Source organism: Panthera tigris, chromosome E1 (assembly GCF_018350195.1).
Source record: "Panthera tigris isolate Pti1 chromosome E1, P.tigris_Pti1_mat1.1, whole genome shotgun sequence".
Classification (NCBI taxonomy): domain Eukaryota; kingdom Metazoa; phylum Chordata; class Mammalia; order Carnivora; family Felidae; genus Panthera; species Panthera tigris.
In genome coordinates this window covers 46,260,748-46,279,670 of record NC_056673.1, presented here as the reverse complement: position 1 = coordinate 46,279,670, position 18,923 = coordinate 46,260,748, and the positions used below count along the sequence as shown (strand labels likewise).

The following is an 18,923-nucleotide window of genomic DNA, read 5'->3' as shown; positions in this document are numbered from 1 at the left end:
GGAGAGTAGGAGGGGGGCTGGGAGATGGCACTGGAAGGGACCTCCAGAGGGGCAAGGCACCCTCCTGGGCTTATGACTGGGTCTGGTCACAGCAATGAGGAAGGGTGTGTTTGCCATTAAGATATTTCAGCACTGTCTTACTACTCAGAGAACAAGACTGGTTTGTTACCTCATCCCAGCCCAGTTCCCTTCAAATTCAGTTCTTAGCAGGACCCACTCAGCCAGCTGCTCTGAGTTTCTTAGTAGGTGGCCTCCAGCCCAGCTAGAAAGTCTCCCAGCCATATTACTGATTTTGAGGATAAAAGAGAGTTTAGCTTTATTTTTGGCAGTTGACTTTGAATTCCATTACTATGATGGAGTCGAAATACGCACCTGAGTGTGTGTGGATCTTGTACCACCTACATTAGACTCACGTCGGGGGAGGGATGTTGAAAAATGCGTATTTTCCCCAGTCCCATTCCAGAAGTAGGAAATGAGAGACTCCGGTGGGACCTAGGGATCTTTATGTTAAAATCCTCCAGGGTGAAGCTGAGGATGTGTCTTTTGAAGCGAATTTCTGAGATTGGACGGGAGAGATGACGGCCTTCTAAAACCCAAATTTGAGTGAATACGCCCAGCGGGAAACCCCTGGCTCTCGCAGCCTCAGTTTCTCCCTTCGGCCAGGGCACGTTCTGCCCCCACTTGTTTGCTAGGCTTCAGGGAGAGGAAATTAGTAAGTGCAAAGAACTGGAGAAAGCGCCGCAGCTGAGCTGGGAGAGAAGAGGAGCTCTTACCCCTCCCACCCGGACTCTGCAGGTAACTTGTCACCGCCCCTCTAGCCCTGTGGGCGGCGGTCCCTTTAACAGACCTGACCAATCGCGCGCCCATTTCCGCGGTCGCTCCTCGGCGCGCGGGTAGGGGCTGGATTGGCCGTGCCTGGCGCGCGGCCTGCTCCGCCCCTGCGGCCCTCTGGTTGGTGGCGGCGGCCGCGGGCGCGGGGCGGGTCCGCCGGCGGGGCGGGGCGGCCGGTGCCCGGGGGCGGGCGGGCGGCAGGACAGCGGCCGGAGCCCGAGCTCGAGCCGGAGCCGCGGCGGCCGCGGAGCACGGGCGCCGGCGCAGTACAATGAAGCAGCCAGCGGAGCCGGGGTGAGCGCGACCGGGGCCGGGCGGGGGGCGGTGGAGGGAGCGCCCGCGGAGAAGGCCCGGGCGGGGGGCGGCCCGACCCCGCAGGGTCCCGGCTGTGCCGGGGGCCGGCGGCCGTTGGTGCGGCGGGGCAAGGGGATCGGCCCCCTCCCGGGATCCCGCCCCACTGTCACGACGCGGCGTTGACGGGAGACGCCCACCCGCGACGCCCCCGGGCGAATGCCTCGTTCGTTTGGGGTCGGGCGTGGCGGTTTGGGTTTGACCCCAAACGGAGGCGCCGGCCGGCCCATCCCCTCCAGCCTGCCGTCCGCGGGCTCCGGGCTCCGGGCTCCGGGCTCCGGGCTCGGCCCGGGCCAGGGAGGGCCGTCCACTCGCAAACTAAAGGAAAACAGCTCGTAATTTTATGAATGGGCCCCCCGGCTCCTGCCGCCCCCCTCGCCCGCGTCACTAAATGCTTGGAAGTCGAGAACCGCAGTTACTTTTACGCGGATCTGTCAGGGGCCGGCTGCGCTCGGGTTGTTTTTCTCCAACTCCTTGGAAATCGCGGGTGGCGGTGGGGTGGTTTGCGTGCCTCAGACAGGAGGCGGCGGCGTGCCGAGAGCCGGGGGATCGGAAGGTTAACAAGTGACATTGGGCTGAGGCCTAACGCCAGGTGCCCTGCCCGGGAGCGCGGGTGTGACGGTGGAGGCTGGGGCTGCCGGCCGCTGGCTCGCACCCCAGCGAGACCGAGGCACCGGGAGGAGGAACGCACAGCTACTCCGGTTGCACCACGCACACCGCCCAGATCGCACGGCCGACGCGGGAGTTGGTGCAGGGGAGTTTTCCCCTTTTGCAAACGGTTTTTGGAAAACGTAGCCCCTCAGTGGGTTGATGGTTACTTAAACCATCGGTCGTCATGGTTACGGGGCATCAAATGTAAGGGCAAAGTCTGTTTCCACCCTCGCTCGCTCGCTCTCCGAAGCTATGAAGTACTTTGTCACTACGTTTTTACAGACACTGCGCCGGGCGGACATACTTTTTTAGAGTTGAAGGGAAAGCGTGGGCTCCTTGAAGGCAGGGGTGGTACCAGATTCCTGTTTGAAGTCCACCGTGGTTCTGCTCTGCACAGGAATTGAAAGGAGTCGGCCTTCTGCACATTTTGATGGTTCTCATCAAAGGACTTAAAGGATTCCTTTCAGGAGCCAGATGTAAGCTGGAAGGAAAACAATGAGTGACTTTTACATGGAGACCAATAAGGAAAATCAGAGGGGCAAATGATCCTTGAAGTCCAGGATAAGGGGGTATTTGAGCAGGCCAGGTTTGTGAGTTTAGAACCAGGTGACACAGTGAAGCTTGTCTCAAAGGAGGTATTGAAAGAGTCAGACAGCCATTTCTATTAGTTCTTACTCAACCCTTAAGCTGTTTTGGTATTTCAAGTTCTTCCAAGAATTGGTAGTTGGTCTACACTTACGGAAAACAAGTAAGCCTCCCAAGGTGTTGGGGAGAGAGCGGGCCTTTTGCCATACAGCTTCTTTCTTTCACACGGGCCTCTCCGGGAGTGTCCGTGAAGGCCTCAAGTCCATGTGCAGAGAGGGCTGTGGGCGAACTCAACTTGGCCTGCATTTATCTCCAGGAAGGGGTGCTATGCCTGAGAGGAAGGAGATTAGCAACCTGATTCAAATCAAGATGGTGGGCATTGCAACAACTGACAAGTCCCCCCCGGGGGCTGGGACGGACGGAGGGAGGGAGGGAAGGGAAGTGCAAGAGTGTGCTTGGGCTGAGTGTCCGGGGCTTGGAGGTTGGAAGAAAGTAGCATGTGGCCCTGTGACAGGATTGGAGATACCACACATACCGAAGGTATTGTTTGTTTATTAGAGATTATGTTTTTAGAATACTTCTGGAAAAGCAGCAGGAGAGATTAGGTTTTTCAGGTAGAATCAACGGACAAGATGTTTTGGAGTCTTCATCCAAAAGAAATCGCGTAGAGTCGAAAAATATTCATTCAGCTAATTTTTATTGAGCTGATAGTGTGCCAGAAACTGCCAGGCATTGTGGGTTGTGGTGGAAAAAACCAAAACGGGTGCAGAGTTTGTTTCTACATGTGGTATGATTCGCCTTCCCGCCAAGTCAAAAAAGCTCTCTTTTAAGGATCTTCTGAAGTCCTTGAGGAAAGAAAGGGAGAAATACACCGAATATTACTTAGTGTAAGAACAAAACAGAACAACAGGGGAGAGTCTTCCCACTGTAGATCACTTTTGGTGTCAAACTGAAACTTCAGAGAATGGTTTTCCGTGTCAGGTTTGGTATAAACCCGTCTGCATCCTCGTATCTGTTGGCCAGTATCTTTTCATGGTGTTGGCTCCTGTTCTGCCTTCCTTCTAGCAATTTATTTGTTCAAAAATTTGGAAGTTCATGAAACAAACATCGTCCCTGGCCGCCAGATGTTTCCACTTCATTTTCTGGGCCTGAGTATCCCTCAGCATCTGCTTTCTTCTGTCTGACCCTTGGGCTCTCCTGAGCGTCCCCCTTGGGAATTGTTGAGGTTGCAGGGAACGTTTGTTGTTTGATCCTGTCCCAAAGCAGAAGGCAGCTAATACAGAAAAGAGAGCCATTTGTTTAATTCCAACTCTGCTATGTACTCCTTTCTCGCCCTCCCTCCCTCTCTCTCCTCTGCCTCTCCCTCTCCCTCCCTCTCTCTCTTTCTCTCTCTTTTCTCTGTCCCTCTCCCTCTCTCCCTCTCCCCCTCTCCCTGCCTCCAGTAGGAGATATATATACACATACATATCTCCAGTCCTTGAGCAGCGCTCTAAGGGAGATAGGTTGTGGTAGCCTCATTTTATGGAAGAGGGAGGGAACTGAGGCTCAGAGCAGTTCAGTAACTTGTCTAGAGTGATAAGCGGGTTAGACGGTGGAGCAAGAATTTCAGTCTAGAACTTTCTGATTCCAAAGCCTGCTTTTTCCGTTGGACTCCATGGCTTCTCCCAGAAGAGGAATTGCAGTTCTAGCACAGTGCCTTCTTTGGACATATGGAAGGTCAGGTTCAGAGATGTTCAGAGAATTGCTACAGTTAATATTCTCACGGTGGACCAAGAATTAGCGCCCTGTGTCCTGCCTCTCTGCCTGGTACCGTTTTGGGTAATTCACGTGGCTGCTGGGAGATTTGAGTTTACTGCCCATACTTACCAGGGGGTATCCCAGTGCTTCCATTTAGCAGCTCTGTGACTTTGGGCGAATTTTTTTTTTCTCTCTATACTTCATTTTCTTTATCTGTAAAACGGGGACAGTATGCACATTTCAGCCGTGCTAAGATATGTACAGTTTGTCTCATCTTAACATTTCTGAAGATAAGTTATGTCTCATGATGTATGGGGTCTCACAGTTGTAGTTGGCACCGATGTCCTCTTTTTGCACATAAAATAATGGTACATCGTACAGTAGTGGCGTCTCAGATGAACCATAGTAGCATATTCTTTATAGGTAGTCGTGAGGATTACGCGAAGTCACTCACATGCCTGGCACATAGTGAGCACCCAGTATCAGTGGATGCTATTGAATGACAGGGCTAGGGTTAAGTGGTGGGTCACTCTGGAAAAGCTGGGGACATCTCAGAAGATTTACCACTTGGAGTTTAGGCACTAATCCATGATCTGTGGGCCAGAGGAGCGTTTTCCAGTTTGCCTGGAACTCTGTCCTTTGGCTGACTCTTGTCCCCATGAGAAGTGTTAACTTCAGGAGCTAACGAGCCATGGAGAGACAACTCCCTTTGTCCTGCCTATTCATTAAGGTCTTTGTCAACTTTAAATCCTGAGTTAAAAAGAAATATCGTTATAAGAAGATTGGAAACTTACACTGATGTGAATGCTCTCACGTGTGACGTTTAAAGCACCTCAAGGTTATATATAAGATTCTGTGTTTCCCCCTTTCAAAACTTCTAATGTTTAATTGCTTTGGGCGAAGTGTCTGGGAGATTAATCAGAAGGAGGCTAGCTGGTCATGAAAGTACAGAAGCCCTTGACTAGCAGCAGTAGGTGAGGTAGAGAGAGCACTAGAGTGGCCGTCGGAAGGCCTGCTCTAGTCCTAGGGTTTTATTATGTGAGTTCTTGGGCTCATTTCACCGCTCTGAGCCTCAAGGGTCTCTTTTCCAAAATGAGGACTTGATTTCTCAGTCTCCTCCCCCGACCCCCTCCAACACAGTATCGTAGATTATGCCAGTTTATGAACTAAGGATCTGAGAAATTAAATGGTTGAAAGACACTCACTTCATTCAGGATTCCCTGAAGTCTCACTTGGGTGTTTGTGATAGTGCTTTGTAAAGCAGAAAACAATAGTCAGGTGATAACAAATGAGTCGACTATCATTGATGGAGAATTGCTGTGTGCCAGGCACTGTCTCTACTTTTAAATCTCACATCGCCCTATGAGTAGTAGATCCCACTATCAGTCTTATTTAAGATGAGAACACTGAGGTTCAGAGAAGTAAGTAACTTGTCTGTGATCACACAGCAAAGATGAGGGCTAATGTTGCTACCTGTATGAGCGCTATGGTTGTTTCCGATGGACCCTGCCTTGTCTGGGAATCCTCTCAAGCCATGTGCCCTAGGAGTTTTCCAGTTCAAAAGCAGGATTCCCCCTGCTTTATTTTTTAACTTTATTTATTAATTTTGAGAGAGAGAGCGTGCAAGAGTGCATGAGTGGGGAAGAGGGAGGGAGGGAGGGAGAGAGAGAGAGAGAGAGAGAGAGAGAGAGAGAGAGAGAATATTGAATCTACCTGGGGCTCGATGTCACAAACCATGAGATCATGACCTGAGATGAAGTCAAGAGTCAGATGCCTCACTGAGCCATTCAGGTGCTCCTAGATTTCCCCTGCTTTGAGTCACAAATATCCTACTCTTTTCTCATGTACGCAACACCTGTTTAAATTTGAGTTCTTGTTCAGGACATCTGCTGTGTACTGGGAGAACTTTGTTCAAGGTAAAGAATAACCCCTATGGGAGTTGTAGGCGACTTAAGTCCCTGAAAGGCAAAGTTTTTCTTTGATGAACAGAAGCCAGAACCTGGGTCACTGTGAGCATAAGTGGGACCATTGAGAGCAGAATCCAGCAGCCTTTCCGTGTGGAAGCTGGTGGGATAGGAAACGTGGGTTGGCTTTGAAACAATCAGGTAACCTCTCTCTTTTGGGTTTGCCTGAAATGCTGGTTCTGAGGGCTTTGCCCTACTAAGAAGTTTATTGGAGCTAACAAATTGAGTGCCTCCCCGGCTTATCCTAACAACTGAGAATGGCCCAGGGCAAGAGGAACCCTCTTCAGTGGTAAGCTTATTTGGGATTTGAGATTTAAACCCACCCCTTGGATTGCTCCTGCAAATAATCTTTCAGAATCACAATATGCATTTTCTGAGTTTCATTTCTCTGTTGTTTCTTACAGCTGACATAAGCTGGCCTGTTCTCTTATTCAATTTTAAATTCTTTCTTACATCTAATGCTGTCTTTTTAAGCAGTGTTCCTAAAGATGGTTCTATTTATCATTTGGGGCTTGAAATAGAGAATTTAAAAATCTTGCCATTGAAAGGACTGACTGAACAATGACTGTTACTCAGTCAATAAATATTTGAGCATCTACCAGAGCCAACGATTGTGCCTGGTGTTGGAGATCCAGTGGGGAGCAAAACAGATGTGGTCTCTGCCCGGCATACAGCACATTATCTAGTGCAGGCAATAAACAAGTCGAGATGTATGCATTGTGTGTATATATTACACTGTGAGAAGTGTGAAGGCTCCTTCCTCTGAAGGGGAAGAACAGTGCACTGAGCAGGAAGAAAGGGAGCCAGCCAGCATGGGGAGTGTCCAGGGCAGCATTTCAAGAGGGAGCGGCATGTGGAAAGTGTGGCTGTGGGGAGGAGGGGCGAGGATGGGGAAGGAGGCGTCACAGGGAGACCCAGGGAGAGCCATGCATAGAGACGAAGAGCCAGGGCTCAGGAGCCTCGAGGATTTCTTAGCCTCGTGGTGCCTCAGTTTCCCGCCTCCAACTGACATCAGGATTGAATGAGCTGATGTCTGCGAAGTCTGGAGAACAGTGCCAGGCATGTATAGGAAGGGCTGGGGGCGAGGGTCTGCTGATTCTCACACAGTGGAGAACTTGACCTGGAGTGGGTAAGCCACTGTTCTCGGTCAGCATTTTCCATCATTCCGTGTGTAAAGTGACCGCAGGGCTGAAGAGGAGACTAAGATAGCTAATATGTGTGTCTGCTGGACGCATTCTGCGGTAGCTCAGTGTTGGTCCGTCTGTCATGCGCTAACATTGAGCACCTGTGCATGGGGAGCACTTGCCATGGGGCCTCTGCTCCATCGGCTGTGGGTGCTGTGTTCAAGCAAGCGGGGACCAGAAGCAGTGTTCCTCTGCTCCTTCCTGCAGTTGTCTGCATTCGTGTTTGGACACGGGAGGTCAATTTTTAGCCTTTTTTTTTTTTTTTTTTTCCTTATAAGAGGAGACAGAGGCCAGAGGCTGGTGATCAAATGTGACAACTCAGAGTTGCTAAGTGCAGTGCCTGCCTGAACTCCATGCCCTATGAGATTTGGTGTGGTGCTTTCTCAGGGAAGCCGCCACACGTCAGGATCATATAGGAAGAAATTTCATAAAAGGAGTCACTGGCTTTGGTTCTTTGGCCTGGTTTGGGATGTTTAGTAAAATAGTATAGACCCAGCCATATCAAAATTTGTATTTATCCTGCAGAGTATCTGTTAGAACTGATCAAATTTGTATATAATTGCATTCGTTCCTTTAAAATTTTCTCTTTATTCTGGAAACATTTTTTACATTAAAAAAAATTTTTTTTTAATGTTTATTTATTTTTGAGAGACAGAGAGGAGACTGAGAGCAGGGGAGGGGCAGAGAGAGAGGGAGACACAGAATCTGAAGCGGGCTCCAGGCTCTGAGCTGTCAGCACAGAGCCCGACGCGGGGCTGGAACCCATGAACCGCGAGACCACGACCCTAGCCAAAGTGGGATGCTCCACTGACTGAGCCACCCACCCAGGCGCCCCTGGAAACGTTTCTTAAATTCACAAAAGAATAACATAATGAGCCCCGTGGATGTATCATTGTTGCAATAATTAGTGACATTTTCCTAATCTTGTTCCAAGATAGTTTCAATTTGAAGCATTATTGGTGGATTTTCTATCAGTGTAAATGTATCTTTGGAATATAAAATTATATGGTAGATATGGTCCCAGGGAAAAAAAAAATTGTTGCATGCTGCCTAATTATAGGACTGGTGTTGGTAGTTAAAATTCAGAATCCTAAATGGACATTTCTTACAAGCCCTCATGGACTTGCTTGTGAAAAGTAGGCATCCCTGACTCGGCTGCACACGGAAGCCTGTAACCTGGGGTCTCAAATTGGAGCCCCGTGCCCCCGATCACATACTCAGTGAGAGTGATGCCTCCTGAGGCTGGGACAGGAGGCCCATCCAGACTAGAGGGCCGCCCTTGCAACTTGACAGGAGAATGCATTTGAAGTCTGAGTCAAGGGCGCAGAACTTGCTTCTTTTGAAAGATGGATCTGAACCCACTGGATACTCCAAGGATGAATTCCCGTGGACTGTTTTCCCCCTTATTTCCCTTTCTGAGTTATTCTGCTATAAAAACTGTTCGATCCCTTCAATGAACCCAAATTTTAAAGAGTGTTTCTCAACTTGCTCCTTGTTTTCTACTGTACTTGCATTCATTCATTCATTCATTCATTCATGACCCAACAAACATTTAAGAAGCTTGCACAATGGGTCAGATAGTGTGCCAGGTACTGGGTATATGGGGGTGAGCAAAATTGACGAGGTCCTTGCCCTCCTGGGAGAAGGAGAAAAGCAGATGTCTACTAAAAAATATGTCATGAGAAATGGTGAGAAGGGCTACAAAGGACGAGAACAAAAGGGAGCGAGGTGAGCGGGCGGAGCTGTTTGTGAAGAGGGAGCAGGTGGTTCCGAGCAGGCCTCCGTCCCTTCCTCCTGGGAACAGAAAGGTGCCTGGAACATAAACTAGGAGGAGAGAGCCATGTGGCCCAGCTGAAGCAGAAGGCAGGAGGGACTAGATCACACAGCACTTTTCAGAATATGGATCTTAACCCACGAGCAACAAGAGGCTCTCTTGGGGTGTTGGGCAAGAATGTGACATGCTCATATTAGGAATTTTTTTTAATTTGATATTTTTTTTCAGTAAGCTCTACCCCCAATGGGGGGTTTGAACTCAAGACCCTGAGATCAAGAGTCACATGCTCTACTGACTGAGCCAGCCACGTGCCCCCGCATTAGGGCATTTTTTAAAATCACTCCCATGACAGTGGGGTAAATAGATGGAAGTCGCCGTGGGGAGAGCCATGAGGGGGATGCTGCTGTCTTCCAAGCAAAAAGGTGGTCATTTGGACCAGAGCAGTGGCAGTGAAATGGGAGAGAGAGAGACCATTCAGGAGAGGTTTAAAGAGAAAAATCATATCACTTCGTAAAGGACTAGGTAAGGGCCGGCTTGCATTTGCAGTGAAGACAAATGTAAATTACTCCTGGCAGAAAACATTGGCTGTACATACTCTGCAACTCACTGGTATTACACTTCCCTTGGCACCTGTTTTTCAGAAAAGCTGTTCTCCTGATTTGCTCTTAAATCTATTCTTGAAAACTGTCAACCATTTTTGAAACATGCTCATTGAGCATCTACTATGTGCTGGGAAGAAAGAGGTGACCAAGACAGCCCGGGCCCTCAGCCCGTCTCCTCTGCGCCTCCACATCCTCCTGGCAGCAAACACAAGTCCCCAGGCTGGGGGTTGTCCTACCTTCCGAAACCTTCGTATGGGTCAGGTTGTAAGGGTGGCCCTCTCTTCTGGAAGGGCTTCCTGTTCCAGCTTCAGGAAGTGGCTCTCTTTGCCGAAGTACGTCATCAGTAGCATGGGTCTCCAAATTGAGGCCTCAAGGTTAGAGTCTTCCACATGTGGTCCACAGTCAGGGATAGAGTAGTCTTACTTTCCTTCTAGAAGATAGGGATTGTGCCCTGTTCGTATTTGTATCTCCTCCCTCTCACACCCCCCTCCCCTGTCCTCACTCCCATCGACAAACCAGAGCACTCTGCCCTTGGAGGTGTTCAGCAGGTGTTTAATAGCCCCTGGTATTACTCAAAAATAATGCCAGATGAGCCCTGAAGAGGGCTCTAGGCAGCAGTGGGAGGGGAAGAAGCTTCCTGATTGGGGGAGAATGCTTGTTGGGGAGGCAGCTGTACTTAGACCTGGCCCTGCAGGTGGGGTGACTTGCCCTCTCCTTGAGGCCAGTTTCCAGGTGAGGGGAAGAGCCTCCCTCCTCAGATCACCTGTCACATGGGAGGGAGTCATAAGAGACATCTGGATCTACACTGGAACTTTGAAGTTCTAGAAAGGAAATGGACTTGAGGCAGAGATGGAGGTTAAATTTCTTCTACAACTTTTGTGATTGTGATTCTGAAAGAGAAAAATGATGTGGGATGTCATTAGCTGGTTTCCTTGGTAACTTTTTTTCCCTTTGCTTTGCTTTGGAAGAAGGGACTGGGTCCCTAGACCAGGTTGTCTAATAACCAGAGAGGAGGTATTTATTGAAGACCAGAGTGATATCTTTTCTGGGAGACTTGCAAGTCTGGTTGGAAAGGCTTTAAGCTGAATATTAAGGGGATAGAAGAGAAAAGTATAAAAAGAAAAAGAGAAAAGTGTACAGGAAATCTACAGAAGCTGACAACACAGAGACCTGTGTGACTCAGCAGCAGTGTGGCCACCAAAGTGGTGCCCAGAAAGTCTCAAATGGAAATTAGCACCAAAGCTGCTTGAGAACAGTGTGGAGGGAAGGGGTCACGTATCTGTAAACTCCTGCCTGAGGCTGAGCAGCCAATGCCTCCAGGCACTGGAAACCTTAACAGGTAAATATGATCTGCTGGTAGGTTGGAATAGAGCAAAGTGGCATGGGCACCCCTGGCCCCACGGAAAATCACAGGAGAGATTCCCTCTGTGTGCCCTGACCACGGAAAGCTCGTGGCGAGCATTCCTGTTGTGATGGAAAGAGCAGGGGCAGGTATGTAATTGTAGGACAGACAGCCCGCCAGACTGAGGTGGCAATGATTGTGTTCCATAGACAGATCTTAAAAGAGGCCCCTGGCAGATGTCGTAGATCATGTAGACGTTTTTAGGCGACTTATTAGAAGTGGACCATGTGGTAAGTTTAGCACTACCTTGCTGATATTTCACCTCTGAGAGCAGGTAGAGGGAAGTGTGTGTGTGTGTGTGTGTGTGTGTGTGTGTGTGTGTGTGTGTCGTGGGGACAGGGTGCTGTTTGGACCTAATGATGACAAATAAGGAAAAGCCAGTTGACATTGTGGACAGGGTAAAGCCGTGTGCGGAGGGCAAGGGAGCCTACGACCGCAGCCCAGAAATAAGCACAGAGCTTGGGATTAGGCTTGGCTGGATCCACAGCCCCTGCTCTTGGAGCATCTCCTACCTTATACTGTTGTTTCCTTTGATAAAAATGATGGAACTGCTATCATGGAAGCTGAACAGGAGCCATCTTGGTGTCTTCAAATCCAGATGCCTGATGGAAATGACCTCTTGAGTATCACCCCATAGCAATGACTGATTTAACGTGGCTCCTTCTTGGTCTCCGTCTGCCTCCCCCCTCCCCCCACTAAGAGTTCAGAGCAGACACTGCAGTACCTGTACTAGAAGTCTGAAGGGAGTTGTCCTCGGGGAAAGTCGAGCTGCTTGCCCTGGCTAAGTTCAGAGGCAAGATCGAAATGGAAAATAAGTCAGAGAAGACCCATGGGAAAGGAGTTGCTTTTGTTTTAATTTCCCAGGGTAGGATAATGTCTATGGGGATGTGATGAGTGGTATTCGATCCTGATGGGGTAGGTTAATAGTAAAACAGGAGCATTAACTTTTTTTTTTAAGGCTAAACCTCCCAACAGAAATGACTATTGATCATATTCTGAGCCAGAGACCAACCTCATTTGGTCAGCCTAGCTTTTGTGATCAAGAGGGGTGTTGGCAGAGGCTTAACAGCCTGAAGCAAATTTTATTTCATGAGGTCTGATTTGTGGCATGAAAATCTTATGGAAGGAGAAAACATACCTTGAGTTTCTGAATTCGGTGATAGAGTTGCTTTGGCAGCAAATGTAGCAAGTGCAGGGCCCGGAATTTTCTGGAGCAGATGGTCAAGAGGTCCTTCAAACTGTATGAACTTATAATGCCAGAGTGCTAATCGCAAAAACCAAATTCTTAAACATGTTTAATAAATGTATATTTCTATAACCCACAGCTTAGAAGAAGTCTGCCAGAAATTACAAGTCTTAGCTGTACTGTGGCCTAAGAATTTTAGCCATTTTGTGTTATCTGTCAGAGTTGACCCATTAACTGCAATTTCCTCTCCCAGAAATAGCATGCTGCTCCTTCTGGGCTCCCTTGTACAGTGCTACAATTGGGTACTGTGGCCTGTCACCCAACACTGCACAGTGGTGGTTAGTAAGTGGTGAGTGAGGTGGGTACTCTATAGCAAGCTAAGGAAAAAAGTGTGATTTTTTTTTTTTTGGCTGCATTTTCCTAATTTAGGAGTTCACACAGGTGCCCAAATTGGTATTTAAAGGGGAAAGGAAAGGTTTTTGCTGCCTTAAAGGAGGGTAGTTACCTGGTTCATCCGTGTCTGTATTTCTGCCCGTTGTTGTAGGGTACACATCAGTTTCTCTGACTGATTACAAAAAACCTACCGTGATGCTCTTGCTTAGGGAAGGAGTGGCCTTGCCAGACAAGCAGGAAGCCCCGAAACTAGCTTCAGAACCCCTCGTCCAACCGGCTCGATGATTTCAAGCCAAATTCTTTGGGGCTTGAGATAGGACCTATCAAGTGGATTATCCCCACACTAAGTTAATATGGGCTGATTACCCAGTGATCCTTTGAGCATTCAGCAGATGACGCTGCTCCCAAGGCAATGGCCGTGCTTGGGGACTGTCGTGGGGCAGGTCCAGACTCTTTTGCAGTGAAAGTCAGTCTTCTGTGAATCTCTTAAATGAGAGTCTCTTGAAGGTCTTCACCCACTTTGTCATTCTTTTTTAGGGAGGTCTTTGAAGAATCTTAAAAGCATGCATTCGCATGGCATTAAACACGATAAATTCTTAATTACAAATGATTAATTAGATTGTTTTCTTCCTGATTAATAGCTTGTAAGTCAGTGTGCCAGTTTTTCTTTCTTTTTTAACGTAAGCAAGCACTTAAGTATGTTTTGGAATGTTTGCTTTTCAATTTTTTGGTTGTTTGTAGAGAGTCTAGAAAGGAACCACCTATTTTCCCATTAAGGTCTTTGCTCCAAGAGTTAGGAAAAAAACAAACAAACCATGGAAATTTGGGAGGCACTAAGACTGTTTTCTTGGGGCAGGACTTCATCTTGCTCTCTTTTGTTCTGCCCAGACTTCTAAAAGTCCACGCACCCACCCTCCAAAGGGTGTACATCAAAAAGTTTTTAACCTGTCACTCAGAACCATGTAACGAGTTCTTTCAAGCAGGGTTTTAAAAAACCTTTGGGGGGGTGGGGAGGGGAGAAGTCTATGTCTTCTAGAAAACTGAGTGTGAAGTCTTTGTATTTGGTGGTGGTAGGGTCTTTGATGTTCATCAGGTTTCCAAACGGCCCTTGAAGGAGAAAAGTTGAGGAGGGACTCCAGCTCTAAAGTCTCCGTACCACTCATCTAGAAAACTCTCAGGCCAGCTATTTAGAAAGGAGGGGCAGATTAACAGAAGTGAAAGAACATAGAGCACAGACTGCAGGTTTCTAAGGGGCGGGAGTCCATGCACGCAAGCCTGGCTTCTCACTGGTCCTCCCTGGCTACCCCTGGGTCCCTGAGATTCTCCTTCCTCCCTACTGTCCTCTCTCCCCTTTTCCAGTCCTTAAGGTATCCTTTGTTGGGAGAGCACTGGATAAACTTGTCCTACAAGCCACGTACCGTGTGCCAGGATATTTTGTCCTTGGTTTCTTCAGTCTTTTTTTTTTTTTTTGGTCAGTGTCCTGACTGTTCCCTAACTTCTCATAAGCCTCTCTTTTCATTTTTCTTGGGTTTATCTCTTACACCACCTCATTTTCCTCCCTTTCCTCCTCCCCCCACCTTTTTTTTTCTTAATGAGTTCTAAGTTAATCTGTTCCCTGTCACTGACTTTTCTGTTAGGTCTGGTAATTCTTATCTGCAGCCAGAAAGGGGGACCTGAGCTAGACAGAGAACCCAGAGGCTGGTCCTTCCATTCGTGTGGTTCTGGACGGCGGAGCCTGCTCCTACCTGGGATGCCGGGGGTCTCAGCTCACCCCCTTCTATCCCAGAAGTCAGCCATCTGCTCTGGTGGCCTCTGACTGGCCAGGAACACACATATGCCATTGCTGTCACAGGCTCCTACCTTTCTTTGTGGACCTCATATGTATCCTGTGATGGCAAGCTGTGCTCATGAAAGTAGGATTCTGTTTTATATTCCTTATTCCAATGTTGCCAGAGGCAGAAAAGACAGAAGTTATTGCTTTCAGAAAGACTGTTCTTCCAGAGGCAGGCCAACATACAAGAGAGCATCGGCGACAAATGTGCATTATTGCAACAAGCAGAAATTTAAACTGCAGTAAAAGGTGATCATTTTCTACCTTGCGTAGCTTAAGCGTCTTCCCCTCTCCGAATTTCTTCCCTAGTGCTCTGGGGAGTCAGGGGTCTGGCCCTGAAACGGTTTGGGAGGAAGGTCTCCTACTCTTGCTGCTTCTGAGGATTCATTAGCCCCTTGGCAGCATTAACCTTCACATGGAGGTGGGCATGTGATCCAGGAGGCTCTGCTTAGGAAACCAGATCTCTGAATTGATAGAGCCATCTCATGAGCTAGTAATGCAAGCTGTTGGTAATTACAAAAAACCTACCGTGAAATTCATCCAAAATTAATGAAGAGTCAGCACTGTGGATTTTAAATAACAGAGAAAGTTATGGCATCGGCTCTCAGTTATCTGAGTAGATTATTTCTTGCTGGTCTTTAAGCCTTTAGCTGGTTTCCCTTTGCTCCCTGTTGTGCCCAGGGGCTCTCTTCCCACTCCAGTCTGCTTGGTTTATGTTCCTCCCACACAGACCCATTTTAATGGGAAGCTACTGAAAAATGCAGTGCGTTCCCAAGTCAGTTGTTTGGGATTATCCATTCCACTTTTCTCTTCGGTGAACACAGAGAAGTGAAAAGTCCAGTGTGTTTATAATTAATTTTTCTTACTGTTTATTTATTTTTGAGAAAGAGAGAGAGAGATAGAGTGCAAGCAGGGGAGGAGCAGAGAGAGAGGGAGACACAGAATCAGAAGCAGGCCCCAGGCTCTGAGCTGTCAGCACAGAGCCTGATGCAGGGCTCGAACTCACGAACCGCGAGATCATGACCTAAGCCGAAGTCAGACGCTTAACCAACCGAGCCACCCAGGCGCCCCAAAAGTCCAGTGTGTTTAAAAGAAAACAGTAAAAATGTGTGGAGAACAAAAACTTGGGAGTGAAAACCAGATAGATGAATAGAACATGTCTGCATTTCCTGACTTTGATTTTTTTTAAAGGAGCATTGTTCAATACTTCATTTTGTGTGTATGTCAACATTTGAAGTTCTCTAGATTGGTGCGTGCACAGATCAAGATAAATGATTAAGATATTTTGAAGCTAAGATCTTTACTGCTTTGGTGACGTACTTTATAGGTATAACCATCCCTTGACTTAATAGGGAGGATCTCTGGTCTATATGTACCTTCATGTGACTTGAAAAGCAACTATTCCATTTGAGTAGATTTCAATTAGGATAATGGCTTTGAGACATCTCACGATGATACAGTTCTTAGACTCTTAAGATAGAATTGTCAAATTATAGCAAATAGCGTTGGAAATTATTCTGCAATTTTCTCAGCAGATTGTAATTTCTCCTTCTGTACATCTTGTTGTTCTGGAAATAATAGTGTAAAGGTGCCTTTTTCCAAAACTGATTATTTTCCAAATACGGTGGTACCTTTTGGTGTAAAGGAAATGACAGAGGAAGATTGTGGTCCAGGAGAACAAGCAGGGAACAGGGGTTTTTTTTAGCCTCTCTTTTATTATACCTTCGGCCACATTTTCGAAGAGAGACCGAGAATTGCCGCATGTGTGAAAGAAGATTGGTAACTGGGTGGACTTGAAATGAAAGTGAGATTTTCAGAGTAACAAGGTCACCTTGTTACATGGTTTGTAGAAACAAAGGATGTGTGATCACAGCAGGTCTGGCAGCTGGGGTTGGTGGAAGTGGAGAGTTCGTGTAATCTGAAGGATATTTAAATTTATTTGTATGATATTTAAATTTCCATGTTAGAAAAAGCTCCTAGAGAGCAGTGGTTCGTTAAAACAAAAATGGAAAGTCAATTTTTAAAAAATGGGAGGGGGAATGTGCATGTTTGCATCGTTACAGGATATTGAAAAAAATTTTTTTTAAATACCTAGGACATAGTTTCTTGACGGAGGCAGAGAATGGTGGGAACAGTGCCTTAAGGGTTACGTTTGATGGGGAAGTGCTCAAAGAAAAGACTTTCCTTGAAGGAAAGTTTCTGTGGAGCTGTGCCCTGCATTTTGAGTGATACACCGAAGCACAGCTGACCCCACATTAATTTTGGCCTTTCTTATGAAGCGGGATAAAATAACACGTCTCTGAGGAAAAAATAGTAAGTTATCATGAAGTATCGAAGCCCCGCGGTGGAAAATGCCAACATCCAAGAGTCCAAAGCAAATTCAAGAATCAACACCCTAAGCGCAGACCTCACATTGACTCGCCATCTTGATTTACCTTACTGTGAGGCCCAACGGGTTCTTGTTGGGCACCCCAGAAATGCCAGGGATCCACACCCCCAGAACAAGTGTTGCAGCTAGGACTTTGGCTTCCTGGTATTTTTCCTGGGAAAACGTGTCTGATCTGAAATAGTGCCCAACTTGATAGAAACGTCGCTCACCAGAGGTGGCTCTGAGAAACTTTGGTTTCCCAAAATAACAGATAAAAGTTCTGGAACCCCTTGAAAGAGTGGTGTCTTCACTTTTGGAAAATACACCCCTTCAACCTCTGAACACTATGCACCGTCTCCCTAGGAAACACATGTACACACAGACCAAATTTTGCATGTAGATGTTAAGAACCCTTGACGGGGCGCCTGGGTGGCTCAGTCAGCTAAGCGTCTGACTTCGGCTCAGGTCACGGTCTTGTGCTTTGTGAGCTCGAGCCCCACATCAGGCTCTGTGCTGACAGCTCAGAACCCGGAGCCTGCTTCGGATTCTGTGACTCCGTCTCTCTGCCTCTCCCTGGTTCACATTCTGTCTCTCTGTCTCTCAAAAATAAATAGACGTTAGAAAAAATCCAAAAAACCCTTGACGTAAAATAATACGATGCAAGGTTTTGAAGAGAACGTTAGGAAGGAGCTGGCATTTTTCATTGGCAGGTAGAGGCGCTCGCTTGGGAGTGTGCTTTGTGGCTTGTTGGACAGTAAGATTTAGCAGGGCTGGAGCGTGCGGCCAGGCTGATTTTGAGAGAGTTGTACAGATGTTGAGAGTAGTGCTTCCAGAAGGTGCAACTCCTCAGTCCCCTCAAAAGCTGGGGCCAGTGTTTTCTGTGAGGGACTTTTTGGAGATCTTTTTGTTTAGGTGCAATTATTTATTATGTGTATATGAAAAAGCAGTACCGACTCTGCATTTATTTCCCTGGTTACTCATATGCTTTTCCCCTTAGAGTGAAACGACTGACGCAGCCTTTGACCAAGTGGGTTTTAAGAGCCTAAAATTAATGTGAGATGAATTGCTTGTTATATTAGTTGTGAAGGAGATATTGCGTACTTTATTATGCACAACATGACTTCAGAGTTCTACCATTTGAGAATATATGTACATATATATATATATATATATAAATAGATTTTAAAAAATAGACTTAAAAATATGTATTTTAAAGTCTATTTATTTAGAGAGAGAGAAAATGAACAAGCGGGGGTGGGGGCAGAGAGAGAGAGTCCCAAGCAGCCTCCGCACTGTCAGCACAGAGCGCCAACGTGGGGCTTGAACTCACAAACTGTGAGATCATGACCTGAGCCAAAACCAAGAGTTGGCCGCTTCACAAACTGAGCCACCCAGGCACCCCGAGAATATATATATATATTTTAAAGAAAGTGCCTTATACAAACTACATGTATTAGATCTGCATCCTGCTCTCAGGGCCTCTGCTCCACTTCCAATGGGCCTGGCATGTGAGGCAAGCCGAGGGTGGCAGCTTCTGGTCCAAAGGCAGGCCTGGGAGCACAGGTGTAGACCTTGGAGTCCTGTTGGTGGCAACAGCTCTGCGATTTCCACTTGTGGACCCCTGGTGGATGGCGACTTGCAGAGGAGCTTTTATTTAAGCCATCAAGGTCTAAGAAGTCACTGCCACCCAGGGGTATTCCCCCCTTCTCTTGAAGGATCCTTTTCTTTTTTTTTTTTTTTTAATTTATTTTTGAGAGAGAGAGCAAGAAGGGGAGGGGCAATGAGAGAGAGAGAGAGAGAGAGAGAGTGAGAGAGCGAGAGTACGTAGAGCCCGACGCGGGGCTCAAACCCACGAACCGAACCGTGAGATCATGACCTGAGCCGAAATCAGGAGTCAGACACTTAACAGACTGAGCCACCCAGACGCCCCAGGATCCTTTTCTTTGTTAACGGCTGGCTTGGAATTTCAGTTTCCTAAAGGAAATGCATTTTCCCAGCAGAAACAACATTATACATTGGTTCCCTGGAAAGGAGAGGTACCATGTTCACAGTCTGCATTAGGAA

At 47.4% G+C, this 18,923-nt stretch overlaps 1 protein-coding gene across 4 annotated transcripts in view; it reads left to right on the top strand.

Moving 5' to 3' along the window:
* The first annotated feature begins 1,017 nt into the window (after positions 1 to 1,017).
* The window catches only part of TEX2 (testis expressed 2), a 105,158-nt gene continuing 87,252 nt past the window's right edge, over positions 1,018 to 18,923 (top strand). For 2 of the 4 annotated variants that reach the window (XM_042967888.1, XM_042967890.1), the window contains exon 1: positions 1,019 to 1,125. The gene's annotated coding sequence lies outside the window, so the exon portion shown is untranslated. Of the gene's footprint in view, positions 1,126 to 1,502; positions 2,310 to 18,923 lie in introns of those variants that run through there. The other 2 variants (XM_042967892.1, XM_042967891.1) reach the window with 2 other exon arrangements.